This window comes from Podarcis cretensis (genome assembly GCF_951804945.1).
Source record: "Podarcis cretensis genome assembly, chromosome: 9".
In the NCBI taxonomy this organism is placed as follows: Eukaryota; Metazoa; Chordata; class Lepidosauria; order Squamata; family Lacertidae; genus Podarcis; species Podarcis cretensis.
The window spans coordinates 79,083,724-79,096,377 of NC_137178.1; the positions used below are offsets into that span (position 1 = coordinate 79,083,724).

A 12,654-nucleotide genomic window follows, 5' to 3' on the forward strand; every position below is an offset into this window, starting at 1 on the left:
CGGGCGGGGGCGGGAGTGCGGAGGAGAAGGGGCTGGCGCATGCGTGGTGGCGCTGGAACCCTGGACCTCGGAGGGAGAGGGCGCGCGCACGTGCGTGTGGCTCCGCGCTCCCTCGCTCCCTCGCTCGCGCGCCGCTTAGCCTGATCCTTCGGAGCTGCAGCTGCTCTTGCAGCAGCAGCAGCAGCCGCCGCCGCCGAGGAGAGCGGCTTCCCGTTAGGCTTCTCGCGCGGCAGCAGCAGCAGCAGCAGCAGGTACGTGGCTCCTTTGGGGCGGGGGGTTTCCTGCCCCCTCCTCCCCCCCTCCTCTCCCGGCCTCTGCAAAGGCGCACGTGCTCACCTGCTGCAATGGGAGGCGCTGGGGTCCCCAATCCCGATTGCACTACCGAGCCCTGCAAAAGAGGGGGGGATGCAGGGTGACAGCGGAGCATCCACCCCCCCCCCCCGAATTGCGCCTGGGGTGCGCGCGAGAGGGAAGTCCCCTCCGGCTGGGCGAGCTGGGCAGGGGGCTTCCTGTGCCAAGGAGCCCGGCATTGCCCACTGCAGAGGAGGAGGAGGAGGAGGAAGGCGGCGGACGAGCACCGTGCGAGTGTCATGGTGGCGGGGATATCCTGTCTGCTAAGGTGCAAGGCATCCCTTTCGCGAGGGACGGACATACTGCACATCTAGAGGCTGTATTAGTGGAGGAAGAGTGATGGGGACTGGCTTGTTAGGAGTGCCTGGGACTCCCTTCTACAAATATTATTTTCGTAAAAGCAGGCATTTCTCATGTGAGGATCTGCACCGCAAGCAGGGGATTCCCTGTTGCCTCCCAAATGCAGTTCATACTTGACGTTGCTTTGTGGTGAGATGCTGGGCATCCTTCCCTTCAGTCCAAACTCATTCTTAAAGCTGCAGAGTTAAAAAGATTAGGGCAATGAATTGTCCCTTCCATCAGCTTATTTCTGTGGTGGAGGGCAGGTCTGTGGTGGAGGGCAGGTCATTTTATCCTGTTGCCACTGTGGTGGTGCTGAACTCCATGGGATTCTTTTAAGTGTGGTCACTGCAACACTTTCTCCATAAGAAGAAAAAAAGAATACAGTGTATGGTTTTCCCCAAGGGAGACTGTTTTCCTTCATCTTTCTTTCTCTGTACCAGATTGCAAATCTCACCACAGCAGGGAACAGGAGGAGTGCACGCTTTATGAGCCATTTATCTGCAAAAAGGTGATGAGGTACCCTTTGCCAAAGTGTGTTAGGAAGGCATTCCTCTCTGCCCATTGAATTTTTTGTAGGTTCTCTCTGGTTACATACATACTTGAAAGAGAAATATGAATTTACTGCTTCTCAAGTTAATAGAGTTGATTATGTGGCAAGTAAGCAGCCCTTTGCTTTGTCACTGTAAAACAATATGCATGTCAGGGTGGGTCTAGTGAGAAGTTCATGAATTTTCCTATGGAAGTGTATGTAGGACAGATCCTGCTGATGTAGTACTTTTTTGGAATTCATTCATGGGCGTAGCCAGGATTTATGTTAGGCAGGCAGAACCTTAGTTAAGTATTTTTATTGATTTAATTGATGGAGGGCAGCTGCCCCCCTTGGGTTATGCCCATGAATTCATTGTGGGGTTTTGTATACAAGCATGGTTGGCCTTTTGATGACTTGTTAAATGAGTGGTACTTGAAAGTCCACTGCTATGATCCTAGTGATTTTTTCCTGCAGTAAGGGCAGTGGGAAGAGGTAAAACAACAGAATTCTATGTGACAGGGAAACAGATTGTTTTGGAGGTCTCAGCGTTGGGCTTAACGGTAGTTGGTAATTCAGTTATTTCCTAAAACTGTGTTTTGCATGAAACTAAGAGGAGAGCTTTCCTTAATGTCTGACTCTAAAATAAGACATTTTGAGTTACTTCATGTTGAAAGCTCTTCTTTTTAAAAAGGTGCATGACTAAGGGCATTTCTGCACAGCAATGGGCTGTTTAGTGCAATAAATATGCTTTGCTGTGCACTTGTTGCACATGGATTTGGGTTGCAGAGCCTCTCAAAGTGAATGGTAGCATACCTCTTTATTTTCATTTGCCTCTTTTTAGTTTTTCTGAGTGGCCCTGACATGCTTTTCTTTTGCACTGAAAATTAATTTGCAACAATACATTGGCCTGCATTAATAAAGATTGCTCACTGACTTTCAAAGACCCAATTTAATGATATATTGGTTCCTTGGTATTTGGGTAACAGTCTGATTTATGTGTCCTTAACCACACTAGTTTATGTAATATAGGCTGAATTTGGAAAAAAAAAACAACACCAACCAAACGAAAGCTAAACTTGACAAAGGACCAAGTTGGAGCGCATCAGAAGGTAGTTAGACTTTGTGCAACTCTTCTTCATTTTGACCTGCTTCTCTTTATGTGAACACAGTATTGCTTTTGATTCTGCAGTGCTAGCCCTTGCACATCATGGCTGTAATTTTTTTTTTTAGCTTAGGTTTGCTGATATGCAGAACTAAAGTACCTGCATGTCTGCCTGCACACACATATGTACCAAAGGGTGGCTTGGGCCATGGGTCTAGCAAGTTATTTGCTCTGATCAAGTACCCAACTGAAAGACAACTCTAGATCTGTGACTCTTGGAACACTTAATTACATATTGATCTTGTCAGCAGTTTTCATTTATCATGCAGTAACTTGTCTTTTAAATTTTACTGTTACCTACCATCAACAATGTAAGTTATCACTTGGGCAAATATCTGCTGATTAGCTAGCAAATAAATGCCATCTTGATTGTGAGACTGTAGGTCTAAATTGCTTTTACCTAGATTAAAATGCAATAGTGACCTCCTAATTAGCAGTCTCTTCACATGAGAAAAATACTTCCATGAGGCATTTGCTTCTTCCTATATTACATTAGTTAGCTGTTTACTGATAAAAGAGGTATTCCAATGTGACTTTACCCAAAGTCATACACCCCCCCCCCAAAGCTCTATAACTGCCACCTTGGTAACAGCGTTATTTCATTTTTATCGGAGCAGCTGATGAAGGTAAATGCTTTCCCTCTGTTAATCACAGTAGCATAAGTATTATTTTAGTGATTAACCAAATCCTAAAAGGGATCCAAAGGAAGTGTGAAGTGTTTGTTGCTTTTATAACTGTGTGTGTGTAAACCTAAGAGCAGGAGATACCTGCATGCAGAAATGCTCACACCTCTCTCACACAGAGTTGTGTGTGGGACGAGCTGGAAAACCCTAGCAGCGAGCTTGCTTCTGGTCTCAAATCATAGAGGAGGGCTGCAGTATCCAGTGGCTTAGCAGCTGCCCTTCCCAAGATCAAAATAAGTGATCAATTCACTTGGGTGGGGCTCAGCACCAGTGCCCCCCTGCTGCCCCATGCCTCTTAGCACTCCCCTAGGTAATCCCACAGCACCCTTTGGTAGCTAGGGCTATATACCTTAAATCATATGGTAGTCATATTCTAGAGGTGTAAGTTTAATTGTCTACTTTTCTAAATAACTGTCCAAAATCTGCAGTGTTTTTTTACCTAAATGCAAAGGTCTTATGTAAGGTAAATGATGGTGTTGGAGAATGCCTCTGACTTCTCTGCCCTTGTATTCTCTTCTATTGCTATGGCACCTTCCTTTGGCGGTCTCTTGTGGCTTCTGAAAAAGTTCCCCCCTCCATGTTAATATAACAAAGGCTAATAGAGTTGCGCAAGTGTGATGTGAAATCTTTTCTGCCTTAAACATTATCAGAAATCAGTTGGCACTTCTATTTCCAGAAAACGATTCTAGATTCAGGTAGGTAGTCGTGTGGGTCTGACGCAGTCAAAATAAATTTTAAAAACTGTCCAGTAGCACCTTAGAGACAAACTTAGTTGGTCTCTAAGGTGCTACTGGACAGGTGTTTTTTTCCTGTTTTTTTATTTATCCAGAAAATGATGTTGAAAGTGATGTAATAGGAACTATCATTTTCTCTTCCCTTCTCTCTCTCCTTCCCTGCTCCAGCTTCCTTTTAAGTGTCTCTAGAGTGGGGAGGAGCTCCTTTGACCTGATACTAGTTGCTAGTGATACCTAACAGTACTGTACACAGGAGTCTGAGTGTGCCTCTTTCAAAAATGGTGCCAGGCTATGTCTTGCGCTGGGACACAGAATCCGTGTTGCCGGCAGGAGGGGAGGGTTTGCGACAAGCAGACACCCTGATTGTTTTTTAAATGGAGGAACAAAGTCAGTGATGAAACAGACCCTTGCCAGGCAGTGCATACATTAGGGGCCTGCTTTGTCTCTGCGGAGCAGGAAGTGAGAAATCCAAACCTCAGTGATACTAAAACAGTCATTGACTGTGAAACTCAGTGAATAGTTGTTGAAATCTATAAATGATTAATTTCCCCACAAACTAGTTTCAGCCATGGTTATTGGTGGTGTTAAGGTACTGCATAAGTTTGAAGAGTGAAGGAGCCATGGTGCTTAGCAGGCACCTACATTTTAAAACTACAACAATAATGAAGGACAAAAAAGGCAGGTTCATCTTTGTTAGGGGGAGCACTAGATGGCAAAACTAAATTGACAATTGGCCCCAAACTCAAAACCGTTAGATTTTTTCCAGAAAAGACTAAACTCATCTCCTGCATCAGAGGGAAAACAATTCTAGGAGGTGACCTCAACCTAAACACCAGAGATACCTCTCCAAGACATTCACCCCCAAATCCTCTGGACAACCTTCCTCTGAAGGAAGCCAAAAAAAGAGGCAGCAGAGACTCCTATAGACTACAGTGGTACCTCGGGTTACAGACGCTTCAGGTTACAGACTCCGCTAACCCAGAAATAGTACCTCGGGTTAAGAACTTTGCTTCAGGATGAGAACAGAAATTGTGTGGCGGCGGCGGAGCGGCAGGCCCCATTAGCTAAAGTGGTGCTTCAGGTTAAGAACAGTTTCAGGTTAAGAACAGACCTCTGGAACAATTTAAGTATGTAACCAGAGATACCACTGTACTAAAAATGCTAAAAAACGAAGGCCTGTATGAAATATGGGGTGACAAAAACCCAGGCAACACCAATCTCACATTCCTGTCTGGATGCCATGGCACAAGGTCTAGGCAGGACTGACCATGCCAACCCTAACTGCAGAGGAACAAGAATTATGGACAGCCCTATTACCCCAGAGGAAAAAAGAGACTGTCCTCAAAAATGTAGAACCACACAAAGCCCTGGGCCCAGATGGCTTTACAGCAGAATTCTGCAAGAAATTCAAAGACACCCTAATTCCCTTTATGACACGCCTGTTCAACAACCTCATAAAAGGACCCCCATGCCTCCTCCAAAATACAGCTGAAATATATATTTCATATTCTTAAGTGGTGACACATGAGACTTAAGCCACTAGGCACCTGGGTTTCCCCCTCTGATTTGACCTTAGCCAGTTTAAGGTCCAGTGAATCCATTGCCATAATTCACAAACAGGCCTGTTAGTATTAAAGGCCAACTAAAGTCCCCGTAGCCATTTGTTGAAAAACCATGCCATCATTAATAATAATAATAATAATAATAATAATAATAATAATTTTTATGTATACCCCGCCCTCCCCAGCCAAGGCCGGGCTCAGGGCGGCTAACAAGCAATAATAAAAACAAGTTGAATAATTACAACTTAAAAACAAAATTAAAATACAACATTAAAATATTGAAACATTAAAATAATAAAATGTAGCCTCATCGCAGGAGGAGAAAGGAAAAGAAAAAAGAAAAGAGGGAGGGAATCAAATTGGCTCCAAGCCAAAGGCCAGGCGGAAAAACTCTGTCTTACAGGCCCTACAGAAAGAAATCAGATCCTGCAGGGCCCTGGTCTCTTGAGACAGAGCGTTCCACCAGGCCGGAGCCAGTGTTGAGAAGGCCCTGGCTCTGGTTGAAGCTATTCTAACTTCCTTAGGGCCCGGGACCACTAGGGTGTTGCTATTTATGGACCTTGAGGCTCTCTGTGGGGCATACCGGGAGAGGCGGTCCCGTAGGTACGAGGGTCCTAGGCCGTGAAGGGCTTTAAAGGTCAAAAGCAGCACCTTAAATCTGACCCTGTACTCCACCGGGAGCCAGTGCAGCTGGAAAAGCACTGGGTGAATATGCTCCCATGGCAGAGACCTCGTGAGGAGCCTCGCTGCAGCATTCTGCACCTGCTGGAGTTTCTGGGACAGCTTCAAGGGCAGCCCCGCATAGAGCGAATTACAGTAGTCAAGCCTGGAGATGATCATCGCATGAATCACTGTGGCCAGGTCAGGGCCGGAAAGGTAAGGAACCAACTGCTTGATGCGGCGAAGGTGGAAAAATGTCGCCTTGGCTGTTGCTGTAACCTGCACCGGGGAGAGAATTGCGCCCTGCGGCACTCCACACACCAAGGAGTGGCGCGACGACATTTCCCTCCCTAGTGCCACCCTCTGTCCCCGACCAGAGATAAAAGAGCACAACCAGTTACGGGCTATGCCCTGTATCCCCACGTCTGCGAGGCGGTGGTCCAGAAGATCATGATCGACCATGTCAAAGGCTGCTGACAAATCTAAAAGGATCACCAGTCCTGACCCGCCTCGATCCAGGTGTCTACGGAGATCGTCTGTTAGGGCAACCAGAGCCGTCTCCGTCCCAAAACCAGGACGGAAACCGGACTGAAATGGATCTAATACCGATGTTTCCTCCAGAAACCTACCAAGCTGTTCAGCAACCGCTCTCTCAATTACCTTACCCAGATATGGAAGATTTGAAACTGGGCGGTAATTGGATAGGTCTAAAGGATCTAGTGAAGTTTTCTTTAAGAGCGGACATACCACTGCTTCTTTCAGTTCCCCTGGGAATGTCCCCGTGCCAAGGGACAAATTTATAATTTCAACCAGGGGGGGTCTGCGCAACATCTGGACACAAATATTAAGCAATTAATGATGCTTGGGGAATGTACCAGAAATCCTGTATTGTAACTCATCTCCCATTAAATCTCTCATGACCAGTATGTGATACATAATGTATGTATTTCCAACCTGATTTTTTTAAAAAATGGAAATCTTCATGGGGTTGTGCAGTTTCTGCTTAATATCTTACATGATCCTTAGCTGTTGTTGTCATGTGGGAAAACAAATTGAACCCTAGCTGATTTATTTTAATAATATATTTTTAAATAGAAATCAACAGCATTAAAGTTATGGTCTTAATTGTGATCCTATTGTAAAATATGGGGGAAATGGTATCAAAGGGTCTTGGAGACAGTGCTGGTCACTCGAGCCTCTGACCTGCTCCCTTAGGCAGAAGAAATGCTCCACAGACACTGGAGGGCCGGGCTTAATTAGTGAGCAGCTCTAGACCCTCTTCTTCATGACAAAAAGCAGGAACTTTGAATAGGAAAACTAATAAATGCCTCTGAGTGCATGCAGAGCGCTTTTCCTTCTTCATTTAATAGCCAGAACATAGAGCTTCACTCCTGGGATTTGGGCGCAGGGGTTTCCTCTGGCTTCAGAAATTTTGCAGATAATGCATTTTTATGATAGATAGATAGATAGATAGATAGATAGATAGATAGATGATAGATAGATAGATAGATAGATAGATAGATAGATAGATAGATAGATAGAACTAGGATTGTCCTTGCTAGCTGTGGAAATGGCAGCAGCACCTCAGTGGAAGGGTGGGATACGAATGTAATATTAGACAGGCAATGCCCCATTTACTCAGGGGTAATGTTCTAAGGTACTGTGCGTTTAAGTGAAATCACGTATATCTGAAACACCATTGAAAAAGCCTGCAAACATAGCTTTAGTCGCCTACCTAGACTTTCTTGTACTGTGTGTGCCCATTTTCAGACTTTTCTGCCAACTAGAAGTGTATTGGACTATATGTGCCCCAAATGTGAGCTTTCTACCTGCCAATCAGTTTCTTGGCCCAAGCCAAAGTGATGGTTTTGACACATAAAGCCTTAAACAGCTTAGGACTGCAATCAGCACTTCTTTTCTGGGGGGGACACAGTGTTACACATACCCCTAAACATTTTGTGAATCTTTGTACTTTTGTCCATTTACTGTATTTCCCCAATTTGAACTATAAAATGATGGTTTTCTTGAGTCAAAATGAGAGTACCCCTAAACATTTTTTTAGAAAAAAAAGCACTGACTACAATACCTCAAAGACTGTCTCTCCCCATGTGAGCCGACTTGGACCCTGTGATAATCACCGGAGGCCTTTATTTGTGTGCCTCCTCCATGAGAGGTCTGGAGGGTGGCAGCATGAGAATGGGCCTGTTTGTGGAATGCTCACCCCAGAGAGTCTTGCCTGGCGCCTTCATTATACATCTTTAGGCACCAGGTGAAAACATTTCTCTTCAACCAGGCCTTTGGCGGATTGACATTCTATGTCCTTTTAGATGTGTTTGTGGGGTATGGGTTTGTTTTGCTCTTGTTTTTATTTTGTAATTTTATGCTGTGGACCGTCTTGAGAACTTCGGATGAAGGGTGGTATGCAAATTTAATAAATAATGAAAAACAATACCTAGTGTGTCAGCAATGTAGTCATTTTGATGTGCGTTTCACGGGCTCATTATTATTATTACGTATACCCCACCTTTTATTATTATTACGTATACCCCACCTTTTATTATTATTACGTATACCCCAACTCAAAACAGCTTACAGATAAAAATAAGAATCATTTAAAACATTGAGAAAACAATTAAATAACAGTTAAACAATAGAATTAATAGAACTATATACACATGTAAAATAGGTTTAGAACATAGAAATAATTACAGTAAAAACAGCATGGCACCAGCCTTCCAGCAAGAATGAAACAAGAATGTCTTCACCTGCTTGTGGAAGGAGAACAAGGAGGGAGCCAGTCTAACTGCTCTAGGGAGGTTGTTCCAGAGCCTGGGGGCAGCCACCAAGAAGGCCCTTTTCCACGTCCTCACCTAGCATGTCTGTGAGAGTGGTGGGACCAAGAGAAGGGCCTCTCCTAAAGATCTCAGAGCCTGGAAAGGTTTGTATGAGGGAATATGGTCTTTCAGATAGCTGGACCTAAGCCATGTAGGGCTTTATATGCCATAACCAGCACTTAGAACTGGGCGATATTTCAGTTCATTGAAACTGGTATGAAGTTCAGATTGCAGTACTGGCTTCAGACTTCCTGAGCTGGCAATACTTCACGGCTCCCTGGTTGCCGCCAGCAGGCTGCCTGTCTGCACTGTGCTGGTGGTGGGTGGGGAGCTGCGATGTCTTGCCCGCTCAGATTGCGTGCTCTGTGATTTACCTTCACCTGAGCAAGTGGGGTGGGCTGGCTGCCTCCTTCCTGCCAGTCGGTTGCAGGCAGAATGACCAACTGGGAGGGAAGAGGCAGCCTACCCTGCTTGTTCGGGCGGAGGCAGATGCACAGGCCAGCAGGCACATGGAGCACTTTCTTAGGCTTTCTCTGCCAAGGCTGAGGCTCGACTGGGGAGGGAGTGGGCAGAAGCGCCTTTGCCTGAGCAAGCAAGCAAGCAGCCTCCTTCCCTTCCTCCTGGTCGCTCCTCCCTCCCTGCACACCCCAGCTGCTTTTTCAGCCCTTTTCAGTGTTATTTCAGACATCATAATATATCACTATATCACAATGATTATCACAATGACCAGTTAGTTGATATATCATGATGTTGAAAACCAGATATCGCCGAACTCTAACCAGCACTTTGAATTGTGTCCAGAAACAGACCAGTAGCCAATGGAGTTGTTATACTGAGTAAGTCAATGCTCCCTATAACCAGCTGCGGTCAGCATTCTGGCTGCAGCAGCTCTTTGAGCCAGTTGAGGTTTCTGAACATTTTTAAAAGGCAGCCCCATGTGGAGCACATCACAGTAATCCAAATGGGATGTAACTAAGGCATGTGTCACTGTGACCACGAATGGGTGCAGCTGGTGCACTAGCTGTAACTGCACAGTTGCACTCCTGGCCACTGCAGAAACCTGAGCATCCATGCTTGGGGACAAGTCTAGGCGCACGCTCAATGAGCCTGTGCCTTTAGGGGGAGTGCTGCCTTCTTACTATTGAAGTTGCATACATATCCCATTCTAATCATTCAAGACAACTTGTCTATGCAGCAGATTTCAGCTTTGGAGTTGCTATGGAAATACCTTAAGTACTTGTTCATGTCTCTTCATGAAATGTCCTGTTTCAGACTCTTGAAGTAATCAAGATGGTCTGCAAAAGCTTCCAAACTCTGTTTTCAACTAACCATGGTTAGTTGTGTTATGTATGATCTCAAGCAAATAATTGTTTTTGGGAGCAAGCAAACTTCATAAACTGATTTCTGATCCTAGTTTGTTTCCCTAAACCATAGGGAAACAAACTAGGATTATAAATAACTGTAATTGCAAGTTTGTTATAATGTGTTGTTATGAAGTTAGTAAACTGTATTGTTATGGCCGGATACCAAAGGAACTAAGCCTTCTCCCTGCTTCTTTAGCACACTGAAACAATCACACAAATTTAGGCTCCCCAAGTGCCTTTCAGTTCTAGGAGAGGGACAACCTATGAAAAATAAGCAGTAATTTGTGATGAGTAAATGAGACTGACATGAAATGTGATGTGGACAAGTCTGGGCATGTCCTATGTCATGGGTAGGCAACTAAGGCCCGGGGGCCAAATCTGGCCCAATCGCCTTCTAAATTTGGCCTGTGGATGGTCCAGGAATCAGCATGTTTTTACATGAGTAGAATGTTTGCTTTTATTTAAAATGCATTTCTGGGTTATTTGTGGGACATCAGAATTTGTTCTCTTCCCCCTCCAAATATAGTCCAGCCCCCCACAAGGTCTGAGGGACAGTGGACTAAAAAGTTTGCTGACCCCTGCCCTGTGTGCTTCCCCTCCCTTCTTGCTCCTGCATATTCACATTGCCTCCCTTCCTTGTTTGATCAAGCCATAGTTTGCTATTGCATCTGAACTGGGCAAAATGTGTAGCCATACTTTCCTTTCAAGCGAAGACCTGGAACAAGGGCTTGAAGTGGCTAGAGGAATGGGAACATTTTGTTTGATCTCATCCGTCAGCGCAGCAGAACAAGCTGTCCTATGGCAAGAGAAACCTGTATCACACATGGGTCCCTAACAGGCACCTGGCCTTTCTTCATTTTGAAGGCCTGTGGGGAAAGAGTCGCCCACAAATAATCGTAGCATCTTCCTGCCCATGCAGATGAGGGGCATAAAAAATGAGGACCTCTTCTTTCTTTTTCTTTTTTTTATAAAATTTTTATTAGGTTTTCACATTTTATAAAACAAAAACAAAAACAAAACATATATATTTTTAAACTCTTATTTTCATTACCCCCTTTCCCTGACTTCCCCCCACCCCCTCTTCATACATCCCAATTCCAAAAATTAGTTCAGCAAGTTCTTATCTCCCATCTTTAACATATTATTGTTATTTTTAAACTTAATCCTTTTTACTTATCCAAATTTAATTTATCCAATTCTCTTTTAAACATTAAATCTTTTTTTTCTAAGGTCGACCTAATTACCCTTCCACGAATTTCTCCCTTTGTATTTTTGTTAATTATATGTCATAATGGCCAAATACAAAAATCATAAAACTTTGAAATTCTGTTCTCCCCTCCCTACCCCAGTTTCCATCCCTTCCCAAGCAATTATCCTAGCCCGGATTCCTCACATCAGAGGCCTTCAAGTCTCTGTCAGTCTCTCTCTGCCGATTTTGTTGGTAGCCCTTTTTGTTGGTCCTCAGGTCTCGAAGGAATTCTATCTCAGTCACATCATATTTTCTTCCATCCAAGATACTTAATAGCAGTTGCTGCAAAAAGTCAGTTGATCTCCCATACTCAAGGAGGAAGTCCCAATCATATTTCTTTACTCTTTTGAATTCCAATATTCCAAGTGCTCCCGGGACTTCCTCCTTCATCTTTCTCATCTTTCGCAGATTTGTAATCCAAAGATCATCTTCTTTATTTCCTGACAATATGGGCTTCTGATTGATATTTTCCTGCACTTTTTCCATTCCTTCTTTTCTCTCCACCGGTTCCAAAAAAGTTTTTTCTGGTTCAGCTGCAGATTCCTTATCAGGCAAATCCTTTATGCATTCAGCAGAGTCGTTTGTTTTGGAATTCAAGGTCATAAGTTCTTTGTTCATAGCCGTACTCTGCTCTTGCAGGATTCCCACGAGAAAAAACATTCTTTCTATCTCTACCAGTAATTTTCCCTCTGCAGCCATTGTAATGTCTCTAGTCCCCCCTAGGGGGATTACAATTGCTTGATAGTCCTTTTCCAACAGCCCGTTACTTTGTTGTTTATGACTACGTTGTTTCCAGCCACCTCAGTTCAAAAGGAACACTTTTAGTTCAGAAAGTTATTAAATAACAAAGTTCTTAAATTTTAGCCGCCCGTTTGACAGCTCCTTTGACAGCTGTCAAACTCCTTGTTCTTTTTCCTCCGGCTCACACACAGGACGCTCCCGGGTTCGGGAGGGGGGGGGGGTTACACAAAAGCTTCCAAAACTCCTCACTTTCTCTCCAGCACAAAGACTTCTTCTGTCAAACTCATGGAAATATTTTTTATCTAACACCAAAAACAGTACTCTCCACCTTAGTCCACCGATCCTTGCTTTAGATCGTTTGTAGATAGGGGGGTGCGGACTTCCCTTTAGCACATCCCCCGGTTGTACCGAATTCAAAGATATAGATTTTAAAGTCCAAATTC

At 44.3% G+C, this 12,654-nt stretch overlaps 1 protein-coding gene and 1 long non-coding RNA gene across 7 annotated transcripts in view; one reads left to right on the forward strand and one right to left on the reverse strand.

Moving 5' to 3' along the window:
• LOC307224696 overlaps positions 1-12,654 on the reverse strand; it is a 77,461-nt gene that overhangs the window by 37,428 nt on the left and 27,379 nt on the right. The window lies entirely within an intron of this gene.
• TMEM266 (transmembrane protein 266) overlaps positions 120-12,654 on the forward strand; it is a 106,508-nt gene continuing 93,973 nt past the window's right edge. For all 4 annotated transcript variants that reach the window (XM_079991608.1, XM_079991611.1, XM_079991612.1 and 1 more), the window contains exon 1: positions 120-251. The gene's annotated coding sequence lies outside the window, so the exon portion shown is untranslated. The remainder of the gene's footprint in view (positions 252-12,654) is intronic.